We start from the raw sequence: 19,446 nt of genomic DNA on the forward strand, positions 1-19,446 counted from the left end.
TCGAACCAATCTTAGATAAGCAATTGAAGTGTTGAATTTGGCTGTGCTGGAGTACTCATATTGTGACCATAATTGTGTTTATTAACTCAATCTTACATAGCTCCAATCCTATGTAATAATTGATTATGTGTTAAATTTTGTGTGACCATGCATAGCTCTACATGAATTAATTTAATATTAGTAAATTTGGAATTGAGTTGCTAATAATATCTTAATTGGTAACCAACAGGAATTGTCTTAATTAATAGTTAAACCATTAAGGGAAAGTGGATTCAAACTAACAGAAGTGTTTTTATAAATTGATTGAATAGTTGTTGATAATTTAAGTTCATCTAAACTTACAAAATTAGATGAAAATCCATTTTACTTTTGTTAGAATTTTAGATTAATTTTAGTAAGTAGGTTAAATAATTAATTATGTTCCCTGTGTTCGATACACGACGTTTGTGCTATACTATCTGCAAGGGGTACACTGCCCTGAATTGAATAGCTAGAAGGAGAGTATGTAAAATTAGGTGTAGGTATTTGCACGTATCAAATTTTTGGCGCCGTTACATGAGAACCGCTTATTTGATTGTTAGTATATTAAACTAGCAAATCAATTATGTAAACTATGTGGTAGCAATGTGTGTGTGTGTGTATATATATATATATATATATATATATATATATATATATATATATATATATATAATACAAGGAATGTGATTTTGGCCATATCCTATTAGATACCAACCATGTCGATCTTGGGCATGTGCATTACTTTAGCTAGATTGTAGGGTGTTTTAGTTTTACCATTGTTGAGTGTTGATCTTTAAAAGCTCTTTTTTCTTCTTCTTTGTATCTTGCTCGGGATCTACCAAATTTTCTTTTACATTCTTTCTTTTTGGCATAGAAAATCCAACCTGGTTTGCCGATTAATATTGTAGAAACCCATAAGTGGAATTGGAATATTGGATGCTTGGGAAGTTTGTTTAAGAAAACAAATTTATGTTATAGAATGAGGAAGAACATTTAAACTGAAAAAATCGGGAACCTATAGAGAGAGGGGAAGACGGAAGAAGGCAGTGATGGTGGTGTGGAGTTTGACCGGAGTGTTGGTGGTTATCTGGACAGACCGATGCTGCGATTCTGTTAAAATCATATGAATGCATCCTATAACACTTCAAAAGACTGAACCAAATATACAATTCTAACCAAACCATAGGTACCAAAACTGTAATTTACTCAATAACTATTGATGGATTTTGATTAACCGATCCAGGAAACAAATAGATGAAATCAGAAGTACCTTGCGAAGAGGCGAAGCTCTTCGATGTCAGGTCCAAACACCGAAGATTTCTTATTGAGTTGAAGATCAGCGACCAATGATTTTCCCGACGAACTGAGACCAACAGATCGGAGAGAGTACCCGTAACCAATCGCTTCTGGCTGTTTAACTGAATCCGCGAGAGTTTGCGAATCAATAAAGAGTAATATAAACAGTATAACTGCTATCCTCGCCATTGTTTCCAGTGGAGTCATCGTCGATTCATAGGGATGTACATTGCTGCTTTTTTATGGGTTTAACAGAAATCGAAATTTGAGTCCACTAAAGTCTACGCCACTCATACTTTGCTTGTTCTTAAATGCTTCGTTTTGTATCATGTGTTCATATGCCGGCCGAATGGGAAGTGGCGTTGGATATGCCGTGGTCTAATTTTGTTTCCCCAATTTGTATAAAAATAATGGATCATTGCAAGTAGATAATAATTTGAATTAATAATTTTTCTGTCGAGATCAGCAATCAATGTTTTGAAGATGTTAAATCTTGAAAATTTTAGTTTTGTTTCAATTTATAAAAAAATATTTGAATTGTTTTATCATAAACACTAGGTGTGAGCCCCATGTATTACATGAGTGTATTTTAAACAATTAAATATGTATAAACATTTGAGAAATTTGAATTTATTAGAAAAATGACAAAATATTGAATTACTAAAATTAAAGTGTTTTTTTTTCTCTTTTAAATTTAAACAAATCATTTAGATAAAATAATCAAAGCAAATTAATGAGATTTTATTATGAAAATTTGAAATTATAAGGAAAGTCCATTAATGAAATTGATATACATTTATTATTAAATTTAAATACCATATGAAATTTAATAAAATAGGAAAACCACAAAATTACATATAGAATAAAAATTAATTCAAAATAACCACAAAATGACATGTGGCAAAATGAATAAGAATGTGACAAGTGGCAAAAAAAAACCTTCATTTATTAGAGAAGATAAATATGTTATTTGGGTTGCTATTAATAAATATGAACCATGTTTCATAATTATTATTATTTGAACTTTTTAAAAGTTTTAATTATCAGACTTTCAATTTTGTTTCAGTATTGTGAGAATTTTGAATTCATTTAAAGAAATTTAACCACATTGGTTACATGCATAAACTATAAGCTTTCGTCCTCGTGCAATTATTTTTGTAAATTGTGTCATTATATCCATAAATTAGAAACTCATGTAAACCACGTGTTGGCATATAATGAAATGTTCGTTTTTGGTAGGTGCACAACAAGAAGGATAGGCTTTAGCGAATCTTCCTTAGTCATTAGCTGCAACATCTAAAACATCTAAGGTTATACGGTATGGAGTATGCATAACTACGCATGGGGCTTACGTGGCAAGGCCACCTACGCGTGAACACCGCCCCAGGCGCGTGTAGGTGCCTTGTTGCGTAGTGGGGATCATGGACAAAGACGCTTGATTCAATTGGTGAATTGTTTTTTTTTGACCGTTTCTCTTTTGACCGTTACCAATTAAAAAAAAAAAATTCAAACAACACTTTATACACCTATATACATACACAACACATAAACAAACACATTCTCATTCACATCACAAACATATTTCTATTCCCTCTATCAAGCACACTTTCAAACATAGATATGAATAATTTTGCGGGTTCGATTGCTTCTTCTTCATCCGATGATGATAGCTCTGATGAAGATGACTTGGTGTTGCACATGTTGTTGTCTGCGGCACGCAATAGGGTGCAACAAAGAGGCGAAAGTACAAATATCGAGAAGAGGCGTAGAATTTCGATAGTTCGGGATCGTATAGCGGCACACGAGCTTTTGGTACGTGATTACTTTACCTCTGATAGTTTGTATGACCTATCAAAATTTGAAGACCGGTTTCGTATTAGTAGAAATTTATTTTTACGTATTCCTAGAGATTTGGAAAACAATTATGAGTTTTTCCAATTGAGATGGGATGCAAGAGGTAAACGTGGGTTTAGTACCCTACAAAAATGCACAACCCTTAGACAATTGGCATACGGTATAGCAGCAGATGCTTCAGATGAGTATTTGAAAATGTCTGAGAGGACTGGACGAGAATGTGCTTATCTTTTTTGTGAGTATGTCATAGAGCTTTATGGTGACATATATTTGCGGCATCCAACTAGAAATGATATCGAACAATTGTATGCCGCACATGAAGCTAAACATGGCTTACCAGGGATGCTTGACAACATTGATTGTACACATTGGGAGTGGGCAAATTGTCCCAATGCATGGCGAGGTCAATTCACACGAGGTGATCATGGCGTCCTGACTATTATACTAGAGGCCGTTGCATCACATGACCTATGGATTTGGCATGCATTCTTTGGTATGGCGGGGTCAAACAACGACCTGAATGTGCTTGGAGCCTCTCCGATATTTAATGATATTTTGCAGGGTAAAGCACCAAACATGCCGTTTATTGTGTATGGACATCAATATAATTACGGGTATTACCTTGGTGATGGGATATATCCAGAGTACGCTACGTTTGTCAAGTCGTTTTCGTTTCCGGCCGATGAAAAACGACAATTGTTCAAGTTAGCACAAGAATCGGCAAGGATGGATGTGGAACGGGCGTTTGGGGTCCTCAAACAAAAGTGGCACATTATCAAACATCCGGCACGGTCATGGGATAGGGCCAAATCGACGAAGGTGTTGACTGCTTGTGTTATTTTACATAACATGATAATTGAAGAAGAGGGTAGGGCTATTTGTATGTATAATTCGGAAGATATTATTAACCCACCTGCAGTAATACAAGTCGACAGCCCTGCATACTTCACACGACTTTTGGAAATACAAAATAGTGAAACACCTCACAATTTACGTTATGATTTGACTGAGCATATATGGCAAAGGCAATTCCAACAACACGGTGACAATGACGACGACGATGATGACGACGAGCACGACGAGAATGACGACGACGAGTAATATTTATATATATATATATATATATATACATATATATATATATATATATATATATATATATATATATATATATATTGTGATTTAGGTTTTAAATTAATGTAAAATATTTTTAATTAATATTTATGTTTATATTTTTGTTTAATAATTATTTTTTGAATTATTCTAATGTAAAAAAAAATAGAAAAAGAAAAAGAAAAAATGATGCAGAGTGGTGACCATTTCAAGAGATAGTAGGTTGGTGTGGGTTTGTAGTGGAGGTGATGTGGCGTCACTTTTTGAGTAGGCTGAGTGTGACCATACCCCTTAGCCTAATGGTAACGTCGCTAAAGCCTTTAACTGGTGATCCGGTTGAAAGATGAAGCGAAGATCCTAACAGTTGATTGTATTTGTCAATTCAACGGCTATTATCCCCTCTCCTAAACGTTCTTTTGCGGCGGCAATGTCGCTACTAATACCCTGAAAATAAAGACCACGTAATTGAAAGGTCTTATTTTGTGGTTTGGGCTAGGCAATTGAATGTATAGATGTTATAGGGATTTTGTTTATGTTGTTGGAGTGCTTACGGTCAGGGCAGTCAGGGTGTTTACGGTCTGCCTGACCGTAATCAGGTTTACGGTCTGTCTTCCTATATATATAGCTTGTCAGAGTCAGTCATTGGTGGTTGTCAGTCGATCAAGTTTACGGTCATCAAGTTGTACTTGACATTTTTACGATATTAACGTGTGCAAGCTTGTAACATCCCAAAATTCAAGACCAAAAATTTCTTTTTAATAAAACATTACTTTAAACAAAGACATCATTCCAAAACATAATCTGAGTATAAGTTTTCAAAACACATGTTTATTATCAGAGTAAACATTTCCAGGCTGACTAATCTATGGTGTGTGCCATGCGATCACCCCGAGCTCCTCCCTCCGCTACCGGAAGTACCTGAAAACAAAACTGAAAACCGTAAGCACGAAGCTTAGTGAGTTCCTCACCTTACCACATACCATGCAAAATCACATACTGCACATACTGGGCCACGCCCGTTATCCTGGGCCTCGCCCCTACCCCGGGCCTCGCCCGATACAACGGCCCCGCCGCTCTAGGCCCCGCCTGGCTTCGAGCCCCGCTCGGATACAGATCTGTTTCACTTAGGCCTCGCCTGTCACAGGGCCTCGCCCACTAACATATAATAGCACATAAACATATCACATAACATGACATAAACTAAACACATACTAACAACTCTTGCTCTAAGGCCTCGCCTATCTCTGGGCCCCGCCCGTGTCCTGCTACTGATGAGTCATGGAACCTCGTCCATACTCCTGCTGATAGTGAGATACGGGCCCAGCCCACCCTCACTCCTTTCCTAACTTGGGCCTCGCCCCTGCTCTGCTACTACTGAGATGTGGAACACCATCCACACTCTGCTATTGGTGAGATACGGGACCTCGCCCTCACTCACCTCCCTACCAGGCACATACAAGTATCACACAGACAACAAGTAGAAACTATCACATAAAACGCTCCTTGGGCACCCGCCCTCTATCATTGGACCTCATCCGAATATCATACTAGCATACTGTGCCTAGGGCTAACCCCCGGGTCTTCTACTCATAACTACATGGGCCGGCATTGTGGCCGTAGACCCATTCATACAAAGGGAAACTCACCTGATACCGTTGAACTGCTGCTGCTAGCCCCTTTGACCGCTATCTGACCACTGACTCCGAACTGCTGCTCCGCTAGCTCCCCGAGCTACCAATATCAACATAACACTTAGTCTAACTGACCTTCAAAGGTCAACCAAGTCAACTCTGGTCAAAGTCAACGTCCTGGTCAGAGTCAACCTTCCAGGTCAACCCTACTCGTCGAGTCACCCTACTGACTCGCCGAGTTCATAATTCCAGAGTCCTTCCACTCGCGACTCTACTCGCCGAGTCTACTGATTCCCGATTCCTGTCCTGACCAACTCACTGAGTCCTGGCTCGACTCGCTGACTCGAGACTTAACTCGAAGGGTTTGGGACCACGCGGCCTGACTCGCCGAGTCTAAGAACAGACTCGCCGAGCACACGGCAATCTTCATCCAACTCGCCGAGTTGTTCATCCAACTCGCCGAGTTCATGCCTATCTTCATCCGACTCGACGAGCTGTTCATCCCACTCGTCGAGTTCCTCCTCATCTTCAAGCTACTCGCCGAGTCCACTCGAAGGACTCGCCGAGTCCAATAAGATCCACTTACATGCAGAGGACTTCCGAGTCATGCATGACTCCAAACTATAGATCTACCCTTCCCAAGCCTATTCCCCACGTAAAGTTGCAAACTTTACGTGTAGAGAGGGAGATCTAGGCAAAATGCACCAATAACTAGGGTTTAAGACCAAGAGGCTCCAAAATCCACCCAATGGCTGAAACTTTATTGGATTCTAAACCAACACAAGCATGGATCTGAGGTAGCAACCTCAGATCTGGACCTCAAGCTCAAGATTGATCTAAGACATGGCTTAAAAGCCCCAAAACTCATAACCAAGGAAAATCTGGAGGAGAGAAACGACTTAATACCTTCAAATGCTCTGAAATGATCCCCAACCTTCGGATCCAAGACCACTCCTTGATGCTTCAAAGATTCCCACTCCTTCTTCTTCCTTAAAACCACTCAACAATGGCTAAAAGCTTGAATGAACACAATGGAGACTGAGGGTGCGGCGTTCTGGGTGTGAGAGACAGTAAAGGAGCCCTAGGAAGAAGATTGAGACGTTTAAATAGGCTCCAAGCCCCGTATTTAGGGTTTTCCTCGCACAGACCAGACTCGCCGAGTCCACTTGGCCAACTCGCCGAGTTGGTCACTTACTCCTCGACCCGGATCCCGCTCCAACTCGCCGAGTCCTTCCTTGGACTCGCCGAGTCCCTCTTAAATTTAGGGTTTCCTTTACTTTCTTGGCTTTCAAAATCTTGGGTGTTACAAAGCTTGATTCTTATTCTTCTTCTACTCATTTCTTACTTTATTTGATTGTTTGATTGATCACTGGTTAAGATCCTTGTATTGAGGACCTTACAATTGGTATCAGAGCTCAAACCGGTGTCAATTAATTTCTTTTTCACGTTTACGGTCTCAATGGGTTCGTGTTCGTCTGCATTTGAAGCTTGGTTTGGTGTTTTCATAGCGTGGGAAATAAATTCAGCTGGAAAATCTGTGTTTTCGTCGAAATTTGGTTGTTTATGGTCAAATTCGTTTCAACCATAAACTCTACTTTGACCGTAATCTCAAGATCTTCAGAAACCGTATACAGGCAATCTTCAGAAAAAGCAACACAAGCAATCTTCATCAACCGAAAACTACAACCGTATACCAGACCGCAAACCTCAACCGTAAACCAGACCGTAAACTCCAACCGTATTCTCGACCGTAAACTATGTTTACGGTCAAAAGTTTTTTTTTTCAACCGTAATCTAGCCTTTTGGAATCTCAAACCAAAAATTATTATTTAAAAAAAAATTAAAAAAAACAACCAAAACAACAAAAACAAAATAAAAAAATATGGAATCTCAAACCATGTCTGCTCATCATGAATTGGATGCCATCATGGGTACCACCTCATGCATTCCTAGACTGTTATCTGCTGAAGGTTTTCCTGAGTGGAAGTATCGCATTGAAAAATACATTAAGATGAAAGATTTCAAAATTTAGAGAAGCATCTTGAGAGGACCAATTTGCATCACCACAACACTAGAAGATGGAACTGTTACGGACAAGTAAGTTGAAAACTATACTGATGATGATTTTGAAAGAGTTGAAGAACAAGAAAAGGCACTTGCCACTCTTACCATGGCTCTGTCCCCAGAAATTGCACAGGGCTTTCGTGAGTACACTTCTGCAAAAGCGTTATGGGAAGTGTTGATTGAAGTATATGAAGGAAATGAAGATATGAAGCAAAGTCGTCAAGACATGTTAAGACAAAAGTTCAACATGTTCAATCATGTCTTGGGGGAATCTCTTGAAACTCAACTGCAAAGGTTCATCACTCTCACCACTGAGATGAGTTCCACTGGCATTCTGGTTACAAGATCCGAAATCAAGAAGAAATTGCTGAGTTCGTTGCCAAAGTCTTGGGATATGAATGTATCTGTAATAAAGAAGACTAAAGATCTGAATTGGTTGAGCCTAGCAGAGACAATGACGATTATTAAAGCTTGTGATTTGTATGACAAGCAGAGAGAAATTAATCACGTCAATTCATATTCTTCTGCTAATCTTGGCATTCAATCCAAAAATGCCTTTTCATCCTTCGCCACTCCTCAAGTTCAGCCCTTCCCTACTCATCAGCCCACATCATGTGTCATTCCATCTGTGCAAAACGTTCAAGTTTCTTAAACTCCAACTTCTTTTCAACAAGCTGGTTCATCTTCAAATGCATCTGTTCAGACTCTTGGAAATACTCCTCAAGCTCCGGCATCTAACGAAAATGATGAAAATCTGGCCCTTCCTACTGGATTTGTGAATTGTTATAATGCTTTTGTAGCTGGAGAACTTTCCCCTCAATTGCCGTTTGCTGATTTGGATCAAATCCATCCAGAAGATGTTGAAGAAATGGATATCACATGGCAAATGGCAATGACAATATTTAGAGCAAAACAGTTTGCAAAGAAAACTGGAAAGAACAACTAGGGAATGAATTCTGACAAGAAGGTGGGATTTAATAAGGGAAAGTGATGTGTGTAAAATGCACTTGTTTTATTCCTACTTTTAATTAATAAATTTAGCACACAAAGGCAGTGAACCTGTCTTTTAGTGGTATAGTTGGATAAGTAGGGTGTCGAACTCAGGGAACGGAAAATTAAACTAATGACTAATTTTAACTAAGCAAATAATGAAAGTAAAAGGTTTTTTCTCTAGTTTTGCAAGACTAGAAACTTAAACACACCACAAAAACACTTAATTAACTAAGTAACTAAAGCAAACAACTAATTCACCAAATTTGATAAAGATGTTTCTGTTTTAGGTTAAACCAATTCACTTCTATGGTTATTTTGAATTTATGATAGATTAATTGCCATTGGCTACCAACTATAGTGGTTAGGTTCATGTTCATTACTACTAACCCTTAGACAATCAATTAATTCAAGCGGTGATCAAGTGTTTAAACTAATTAATTCCCTAGATTAATTATTTGGATTAAATAAGATTTGTAATTGGTTAATCAAATTGGTGGTTCAATTAACCTCTTGTTTGTTGGTTTCTCAAACAAGCTCACACATTAATTTACCCATTCTCTTGTTAATCTTAGTTTCATATTCATTATTCCTAAGCATATGATTAAGTGTTCACATAGACATATGAGGTTAACAACTAACAGATGTTCATGCAGCTTAATTGTCTTCCAATTAACAGAAAATAGTTGTGATTAATGCATACGGTTCTTTAACAAACTTAATTTAATAAATCACTAATAAACAATCAATCAAAAACTAAGAATTAAACCATAGGAGTTACTTGGTATTCCCCAAATAGAAACAAAAACGTATTTAGTTCATAGTTGCAGTAAAAACAAACACAAAAACAAATTTAACTAAGCTAAACATACTTAATTCCTAAAGCTAAGTGGAATGATTAACCTAATTGCCTTGATTCTTCAAGAGATTGAAGATTAGGGTTCCTTAGCTCCTCCAAGGGTTCTTCAATCGCAGATGAAGCTCCAAAAACGTCAGAAAAGTCCCCAATTCGGATAGAGGCTCGGTTTTATAGTTATCACAAAACAGGGTGTACTCGGCGAGTAGCAGACCCAACTCGCCGAGTAGATGGTAGTTATCCGTCTTATACTAGGAGTCTTGACTTATCTTCTGGAATATTCTAATGGACTCGCCGAGTAGGCTCATGAACTCGCCGAGTAGGAAGGCTTTTGTCCCTCATTCTTCATTCTTTGGTCTCTAATTGCTTCCCTTTGTTCGCTTTCACTCCCAAGCATGTCTTTTGGACTGAAAACAAAATTTAAACATTATTAAGTACCTTTTGTCCACATTATACACATAATTAGTTAAAAATGAATAAAAATGTATGCTAAATAATTAACTAATTATGCACATATCAAAATACCCCACACTTGACTTTTGCTTGCCCCCAAGCAAAACTGAATTTTAACATATTAGAACCACATATGACAACTCCAATCTAACCCATCCATTATGCCAAGACCGCAACGCATGCATTTGTGTCTAAATTTTTTTCCTAAATACCCCCATATTCTAAATACTTACAATCCTCATAAACATTCACCCACTTTTCCCGAACAATGCTCATTTTATGCATCCTTCCGAATCCATCCCCTGAAAATTTCTTATCCTCAAGGTATTTTTGTTTGAGCAACCCAAGCATACATAATCTAGATAATTACAATTTATGATACCATATTGGAGCTCTTTGGAATTCTTCACTTCTTGGCATTTGATCTTTGATCTCTTTTGAATTCACCACTTTGTTGTTTGATTTGGGGTATCTTCAACCTTTTGAATTTCTTTGGAATTTTTGATCTTCTAATTTCATATTTGACTTTGATGCTCCAAAAATTCTTCAAACTTTTCTTGTAATTTCTCTCTATTTTCTATTTTTTTACATGTTCCTCACTTTTTTTCGCTCAAATCCCGACATGCTTAAGCAGGGGCGCTCAACTTCAACCTTTATTGGCTAAAGATAACAATTTTCCTGGATACATTTCTGGTACACGATGCTAAACATATTGCATCCCTCGGGCTAAGCAAGGTCGTGTTTTTGTCCCATGATTTCACTAGAATAAGGGAGGCCACAAATGCATTATAACGTATATAGGCTCAACTAAACATTTGGGTTTTCATGCAATTATCAACACAATTCTAATCATGGAATCCTAATTATTATTTTTTTACCAAAATTTTCTAAATTAATTCCTAAGTAATATTTTTGGTATGCAGCTATTTTTTGAAAATCAGTCTAAATTAAGATATTAAGATTCTAGATTTACTAATATGTGACCAACCCCCTACCCCACACTTATTTTATGCAATGCCCTCATTGCATATCATGCAAAAATAAAAAAAACTATAGAGAGAATTGGAACAAACTCCCCTGGGGTAGCAGTCGATAGGTTGATAACTCTTCTTTTCAGCTCCATCTTCATTTGACTTTAGACATGGGAACAACTCATCCATGCCTTGGGTGTCATTCGTCTCGTGTGGTTGACAACTCGAAAATATCAAGGAACAAGCTTCTTAGAAAATTCCCAATAACAACTCTTCACGAAAAATGGATAAATGCTGCAGTGAAAGTGCTCAAAACAGCTCTGGAACTTGAAAATTGCTAGTCTACTCGGCGAGTATCTCTTATTTGCAACTATTACGTGTAATGACCCGTGTACTCGCCGAGTAGAATTGGTGCACTCGACGAGTAGGCACTGTATTGCGAAAACTGATCCAGCTTGTGTTCCTTTTGACTCAGGTTTTAAAATTGGAAATTTCATTGACCCTTTCTCTAAACCCTTCAGCAGCAACACCCTCCATTACTCTCGACTCTAACGGACTCAATCCTAAGGACAAGACTTTGTACTTTTTCTTGAACATCTCCCATTCCTTACTTGACCCTTGACACTTTATTATGCTTCCTAACCTTCCATCCCTGAAAAATAAGCAACTAAAATTGAAAGCAATAAAAATCCTAAAGGAAAACAAAAATCATCCAAGTTTAACAATTTGTTCAAAACAAAACACCATAAAAACACAAAACATAAAAACAAAGTCCTCAATCTTCTTCTTCCATATCGGCTCCTCCAGCTCTGCTTCCCCCTTCTTAATTTCTTCTCCTCATTGTTTCATCCCAACTCATAATGTATGGATAGTCGAGTCCGGGTCTTGGTGCAATGTTCATTTGTTGGAAGAGGTATTCAAAAGATTGATTGTTATAGTTTACTCCTCTTCCAATATCGTCCAAATAGCGCTGGTACTCCAATTGATTTCACCCATCGTTGTCCTCCTCCACCGGAATAACCGGTGGGTCTTCTCGTACCCGCTTGCTACGTTGCCTTACCCGCCTTCCCGGCTCCTCGGGGATTGCCGACTCATCCACATGTGGAATGGAAAAGGAATCACCAAACTTCTCCACGATCCGTGCCCTCCTGTATAATGCAGTGTTGAACGGGGGAGGATAAATGACCATGAGCGCCCTTGCTTCTTGCAAATATAAGACCCCAAACGACCTGGAAATCCTTGTAACAAACATGCCTCCATTAATCTTGGAGTTCACCTTTTCCTTAACCGCCCCTTCAGCAAGAAACTTGGCGATGCAATAGGGGAGATTGCAGAAAGCATCGGGAGTAATAATACTCCAAAGATAGAAGATATCAAGGGTTGGAACCTTGTCCCAATCCTTCCGCATGTTGATCGTGCTGGCCACGAACCGATGAATAAGACGATGAATCGGCGAGCGAATATGACCCTCTTGAGCGGTAGATGGGATGTACACCCAGTTAGCAATAGTGTTCCACCAAGTGGAAGAAACTACTCCTTCGGGGAGATCCTTGTGGCAGTTCTCCAGAAAGGCTTCAAAATCCTCAGTCAGCATAGTGTTTTGATCATAAATCCCCAGCCTCCAGGAAAATTCAGCCATGCTGCATTGTCGCAGCTCCCCACCAAGAGAAAAAGAAATTATGTTGGGGTTGTAGTACTCACTACCACCTCGGAATGAGATGGTAGCAAAAAATTCCCAACACAATTCAGCATAAACAGGTTCTTGTAGCTTGAATAACTGCAACCAACCATCACATATGATGGTGGTATCCCCTAAGTTGCACTCCACCAAATATGGTGTGAGCTCCTCCTCCAAACCCACTTTTCCCAACCAATCCCAGTCAACAGTGTCGGGCAAATGAATCTCCTTCTGTTTTAGCGCCTCTAATTTGTTTGTGGCTCGAGCTTGGGATGACTTGGACATGATTTGTCGAAATGAGAGCCATGGGATGTCGACTTGGCTTCCCCCTCTTGAAGATTGTCCCCTTCTAGACATGGTAGCTGCATAACAACATTAAGAAAACACAAACAAACAATACCCAGTAATTAAAAACGAATAAAACAGGTCTGTATAGTCCTCTACTCGCCGAGTACACGACCTACTCGGCGAGTAGGATGAACATCGGGAACAAATCATGTCGGTCATATAGGGGCTGTCCAAAACTCCAAATTTTTCACAGGGGTTTGTTGTAATGAGTCTACTAACCACTAATCCAAAAGAAATTTCAACTAACATCTCCTAATTCATGGCAAAATTAGAACCCTAGAATTTGAGGAAACCCCCAAATCCGAATTTAAGCAAAATAGGGGCAAATAAATGATAAAGCTTGAACCTTTGATGAGTTTTAAGTATAATGATCTTACCTTTTCCTTTGAAAGACGAAGATTAAGTGAAAAATTGAAGAAATCGCAGAGAGTGCTTGAAGGATGTTGTGCAGGACGAGTGTATAGGTTAAATGGGTGAAAACCCTTATTTTACAGATTATAAACCATCTGTGTAAGTTGGCTACTCGCAGAGTAAAACTACTGTTACGCGTTTATTGGGTTACTTAGGCAGGTACTCGCCGAGTATACATGCCTACTCGGCGAGCAATCCTTGCAGTTTGAAAAAATATTGAATGTTTTTGAAAAATTAATGTATTTTCTCCTTTTTAACCATCCACCCCACACTCTAGGCATTGCTTGCCCTCAAGCAATTATATTCTTAGAAGAAGTCGAATGTAAAGATAAAATAATAAAAATAAAGTAAATGAAAAAATGCAAACTTGAGACTTGGGTTGCCTCCCGAGAAGCGCTTCTTTTTAAGGAGTCATTAGCTAGACTCCTCCCCTTCTACGTAGTTGCAATCCCTTCCAGCAACAACAATTCTTCCATGCCTTCATTCCTGGGGAGTCCTTCTTCATACTTTTTGACCCTATGTCCATTGACCTTGAAAGGTGTTCCATCTCTTGACAATAGATCTATAGCACCATGTGGAAACACCGTCTTCACCAGAAAAGGACCATCCCATCTTGACTTGAGTTTTCCCAAGAAAAGCTTTAGTCGTGAATTAAAGAGCAACACTTTTTGGACTTCATGAAATTCTTTATTTTCTTTTATCCTCTTGTCATGCCACATCTTGGTCTTCTCTTTATAGATCAACGAACTAGAGTATGCATCATTTCTAAGCTCCTCAAGAGCATTCATTTGCATTAACCGGTTGCTCTTGAGTTCCTCCATGTTGAAGTTGCACATCTTTAAAGCCCAAAATGATTTATGCTCTATCTCCACCGGCAAATGACATTGCTTTCCATAAACTAACCTATAAGGTGTAGTACCAATAGGGGTTTTGAGAGCTGTATAGAAGGCCCAAAGTGCATCGTCTAGCTTATCCGACCATTCTTTGCGATTTCTCCCCACCGATTTCTCCAAGATTCGTTTTAAAGCTCGATTTGTCACTTCGGTTTGTCCACTAGTTTGTGGATGGTAGGATGGAGAAATTTTATGGGTTACCCCATATTTCCTTAGCACCTTCTCTAGTTGATCATTAGCAAAATGCGTGCCTCGGTCACTTATAAGAGCTTTCGGGACTCCAAATCGTGAAAATAACTTCTTTAAAAACCGCACCACTACCCGAACGTCATTAGTTGGTAACGCTTGTGCCTCTGCCCATTTGGATACATAATCCACTGCCACTAATATGTATTTGTTGCCTTTAGACATGGGAAATGGTCCCATGAAGTCGATTCCCCACACATCACATACTTTGCACACTTGGATACTATGTTGTGGCATTTCATTTCGAGATGAAATGTTTGCCACTCTTTGACATGCATCACATTCTTTGACAAATTGAGCTGCATCTTTAAAAATGGTGGGCCAATAAAACCCAATGTCAAAGATCTTCTTGGCAGTGTAGTGTGCTCCATGATGTCCACCTGTAGGCCCGCTATGACAATGCTCTAATATTTTCCGGCTTTCATTCCCGAACACGCATCTTCGTATGATCCTATCCGCGCAGCTTCGGAAAAGATATGGTCCATCCCAAAAGTAATATTTTATCTCGGAAAAGAATTTCTTCTTTTGTTGACTTGTGAGATCTTTTGGGATGTAATTGCTAGCTAAATAGTTAGCTATATTTGCAAACCATGGTTCTTCTCCCACGGTCACCATAATATACTTATCCGGAAAATCATCGCCAACTCTATCTTCGTGCAATCGCGGGTTTTCAAGCCTTGACAAGTGGTCAACTGCTACATTCTCCATTCCCTTTTTGTCTCGTATCTCTATGTCAAACTCTTGAAGAAGTAGCACCCATCATATCAGTCTTGGCTTGGCATCCTGTTTGGCAAATAAATACTTGATAGCAGAGTGGTCAGTAAAAACGGTTGTTTTAGATAAAACTAAATAAGGACGAAACTTATCAAAAGCATAGACCGCAGCTAATAATTCTTTTTCCGTGGTGGTGTAATTTTCTTGGGCTGGATTTAGAGTCTTGCTAGCATAATATATGGGTCGAAAGTGCTTATCAACCCTTTGACCAAGGACAGCTCCTAATGCAAAGTCATTAGCATCACAAATAATCTCAAAGGGTAAATTCCAATTTGGTGCATCAATGATCGGGGCATTAGTTAATTTTTCCTTTAAAAATTCAAATGCCTCTAAACACTCTTTAGTAAAATTAAATGGTGCATCTTTTAATAGTAATTGTGTTAGAGGTCTAGTTATTTTGGAAAAATCTTTTATGAAACACCGGTAAAAACCCGCGTGTCCTAGAAAACTTCTAATGCCCTTCACATTAGTTGGTGGGGGTAATTTGGCAATGGTGTCAATCTTTTCCCGATCCACTTCAATTCCCATTTTGGAAACCTTGTGGCCTAACACTATACCCTCCTTAACCATAAAGTGACATTTCTCCCAGTTGAGGACCAAGTCGGTTTTTTCACACCTAGCAAGCATTAAGTCAAGATTTGTGAGACAATCATGGAAAGAAGATCCAAAAACAGAAAAGTCGTCCATAAAAACTTCCATGAATTTTTCCACCATATCGTGGAATCTGGCTGTCATACACCTTTGAAAAGTCGCGGGTGCATTGCATAGCCCAAAGGGCATGCGCATATAAGCAAAAGTCCCACTTGGGCAAGTAAATGTGGTCTTTTCTTGGTCCATTGGATCTATGGGTATTTGGAAATAACCCGAGAATCCGTCTAGAAAGCAATAGCAACTATGGCCCGATAATCTTTCTAACATTTGATCAATAAAAGGTAAGGGAAAATGGTCTTTACAAGTGGCATCGTTTAGCTTTCGATAATCGATGCACACTCTCCAACCGATTACCGTTCGTGTCGGAATTAGCTCGTTCTTTTCGTTGGTTATGACCGTCATCCCTCCTTTCTTGGGCACCACTTGGACCGGACTCACCCACGGACTGTCGGAAATGGAATAGATAATTCTCGCATCTAAGAGTTTAACCACTTCCTTCTTGACTACTTCTTGCATATTTGGGTTTAATCTTCTTTGGTTCTGTACAACCGGATTTGCTCCTTCTTCCAGATTGATCTTGTGAGAGCAATTAGATGGGCTTATTCCCTTGATGTCGGTGATGCTCCATGCTATGGCCCGTTTCTGCTTCTTCAACACTTGCATTAGCTCTTCCTTTTCAGATTTGGACAGGTCAGAGGCTATGATTACTTGCTTTTGGTTGCCCTCTTCAAGGAAAGCATACTCCAAATGTTCTTGTAACGTTTTGAGCTCAAATTTTTGGTTCTAACTGTTGGACTCGCCAAGTGCAGGTAAGGTACTCGGCGAGTTTGTGGCTGCATTTACGAATTCTGCCTTTTCTAAGGAGGAACCCGGCAAGTAGATCGACCCTACTCGGCGAGTAGGGCTCTCAGTTTGCTTCACCAATTCTTCAAACTCAGCTTCTTCCAGCAGCCTTTCGATCTCCATTAAGTCTTTTTCTGCATCAAATTCTTCATCAAAAATTATGAACTTGCTAGGATCTTTACTTATGGATTCCTCCAATAATTCATCAAGCATGTCAATTGAGAATGTCGTGTCATCACTGTTCCTTGCATACTTCATAGCTTGATCTACCCCAAATGTGACTGAATCTTCTCCTACCGACAAGGTGAGCTTCGAGTCCCTCATGTCTACTATAGCACTTGCCGTGTTGAGGAAGGGTCTTCCAAGGATGATTGGGACTTGTGGACCCGCCTCCATGTCTATAATGATGAAATCAACGGGAAATACAAACTTGTCCACTTTGACCAATAAGTCTTCACATATGCCTCTTGGGAAAGTGACTGTCTTGTTTGCCAAGTGAATCGCCATGTGAATTGGTCTTGGTTCCGGGAGATCAAGCTTCTTGAAGAATGAATATGGCATGAGGTTTACGCTTGCTCCCGAATCGGCCAAAGCATGAATGGTAGCCAAGTTGCCAAATTGGCAAGGTAAAGTTAAGCTCCCCGGGTCGCCCTTCTTCTTTGGTAGCTTATTTAGCATAGCAGCTGAGCAGTTTTCATTGAGGACTACCTTCTTCAGTTCTTCCATCTTCCTTCTGTTAGTGAGAAGTTCCTTAAGGAACTTTGCATATTTGGGCATTTGTACGACAGCTTCGATGAAGGGTATGTTGATTTGAAGAGCCTTGATATGATCTAGAAACTTCTGGTACTCCTCTTCTTGCTTCTCTTTCTTAGCTCGGGCTGGGTATGGCAATGGAGGCTGGTAAAGCTTTTCAGGGGTGTGATCCTTTGGATTTGGCAGTGGACTTCCCGAGTCCATATGTTGTACTCGGCGAGTAGAGCTGTCAGATTGGAGATTTTGATTTTCTGCTTCCTCCTTCTGTGATTCCTTGGATGCTTCAGTCTGAATAGGGGCCAGGGGAGTGATTATTTTCCTAGTTCTTGTTGTAACTATATTTATGTGCGCGCCTCGTGGGTTATTTTCGGTTTTACTAGGAAGTTCGCCCGGTGATCTTTGGTTGATTTGTTGAGCAAGTTGCCCTAGCTGCGTTACTATGTTGTGGATAGATGCTTGCTGGTTTCTAAGCATGGTCCTTGTTTCTTGAATTGCAACATCATGATCACTATGTCTTTTTTCTGAAGCAGCTACAAATTTGGTGAGCATTTCTTCCAAGCTTGGCTTTCTCTCTTGTACCGGCTCCTCCTTTTGGTAGAAACCTCTCCCTTTTTGCCTGAAATTCTCCTCCTTGGCCTTCTTGTACTCTTCATAAGGGAGCCACTCTTTCTTTTGTTTGCGCCAGTCTTCATCATATCGGTCCCCACTTGAGTAACATACTTGGACCTTCTTCTTGCCATTCTCATCTAAATCACAGTCTCTAGTGAGGTGAGGCCCATTGCAGTTTTCACAACCCACCCGAATAGCATGGATCGTTTGATCCATTTTATCCATTCTCCTATCCATGTTTTTTAGCATAGCCATGACTGCGGACAAGTCTTCGGTAGCTGCATATGCGGCTCCCCTTGTAACATCATTTCTAGGGTTGTGGTATTCTCTAGAGTGTTTAGAGAATTCGTCAATCAATTCCTTGATCACCGGGGGTGGCTTCTTTGTGAGCGGGCCTTGCGAGTCTAGTAGTTGTCTGGTTGTGACATTGACTCCATCATAGAAGATGGAGACTTCTTGCTGGCTATTGAGGTTATGGTGTGGGCAATTTCTTAGCAAACTTTTATACCTCTCCCAGGCTTCATATAGCGACTCTCCAGCATGTTGTTCAAAGTTAGCAATGGCCTTCTTCAACTTGGCTATCTTGGAAGGTGGGCAAAAGTGATCAATGAATTCTTCTTTCATCTTGGCCCATGTGGTGACTGATCCGGGGGGAAGTGACTTGAGTCAGTCTTTTGCAGCACCTTTGAATGTCACTGGAAGCATGCGAAGTAGTTGAGTCTCGCGAGGCACATTTGGAACATTGAAGTAATCAGCTACATCATTGACTTCATCCAAATGCTTGTAGGCATCTTCGTGGTCTTTTCCATAGAAAGGTATTTCTTTAAGTAAAGCTAAGATATGACCCTTAAGCTCAAAAGTAGCAGTCGCGGGAATTGCGGGTTGCACAAGTCACGGGCCAGTGTTGTCGCGCATCCTCTTCTTCCATTCCCCCATGGGGATTTCATCAATGTTAGCCATAGTGATAGCTAATTCTTCCTCGAAATCGGAT

The 19,446-nt window shown here is 39.6% G+C and overlaps 1 non-coding gene across 1 annotated transcript; it reads left to right on the forward strand.

Moving 5' to 3' along the window:
- The first annotated feature begins 18,924 nt into the window (after nucleotides 1-18,924).
- Nucleotides 18,925-19,031, forward strand: LOC145103557 (small nucleolar RNA R71). Its single transcript, XR_013706641.1, has one exon. It is a non-coding gene; the product is annotated as a small nucleolar RNA R71 (small nucleolar RNA).
- The last annotated feature ends 415 nt before the right edge of the window (nucleotides 19,032-19,446 follow it).

Source organism: Lactuca serriola, chromosome 4 (assembly GCF_051521515.1).
Source record: "Lactuca serriola cultivar US96UC23 chromosome 4, Lser_US96UC23_V15, whole genome shotgun sequence".
NCBI lineage: Eukaryota > Viridiplantae > Streptophyta > Magnoliopsida > Asterales > Asteraceae > Lactuca > Lactuca serriola.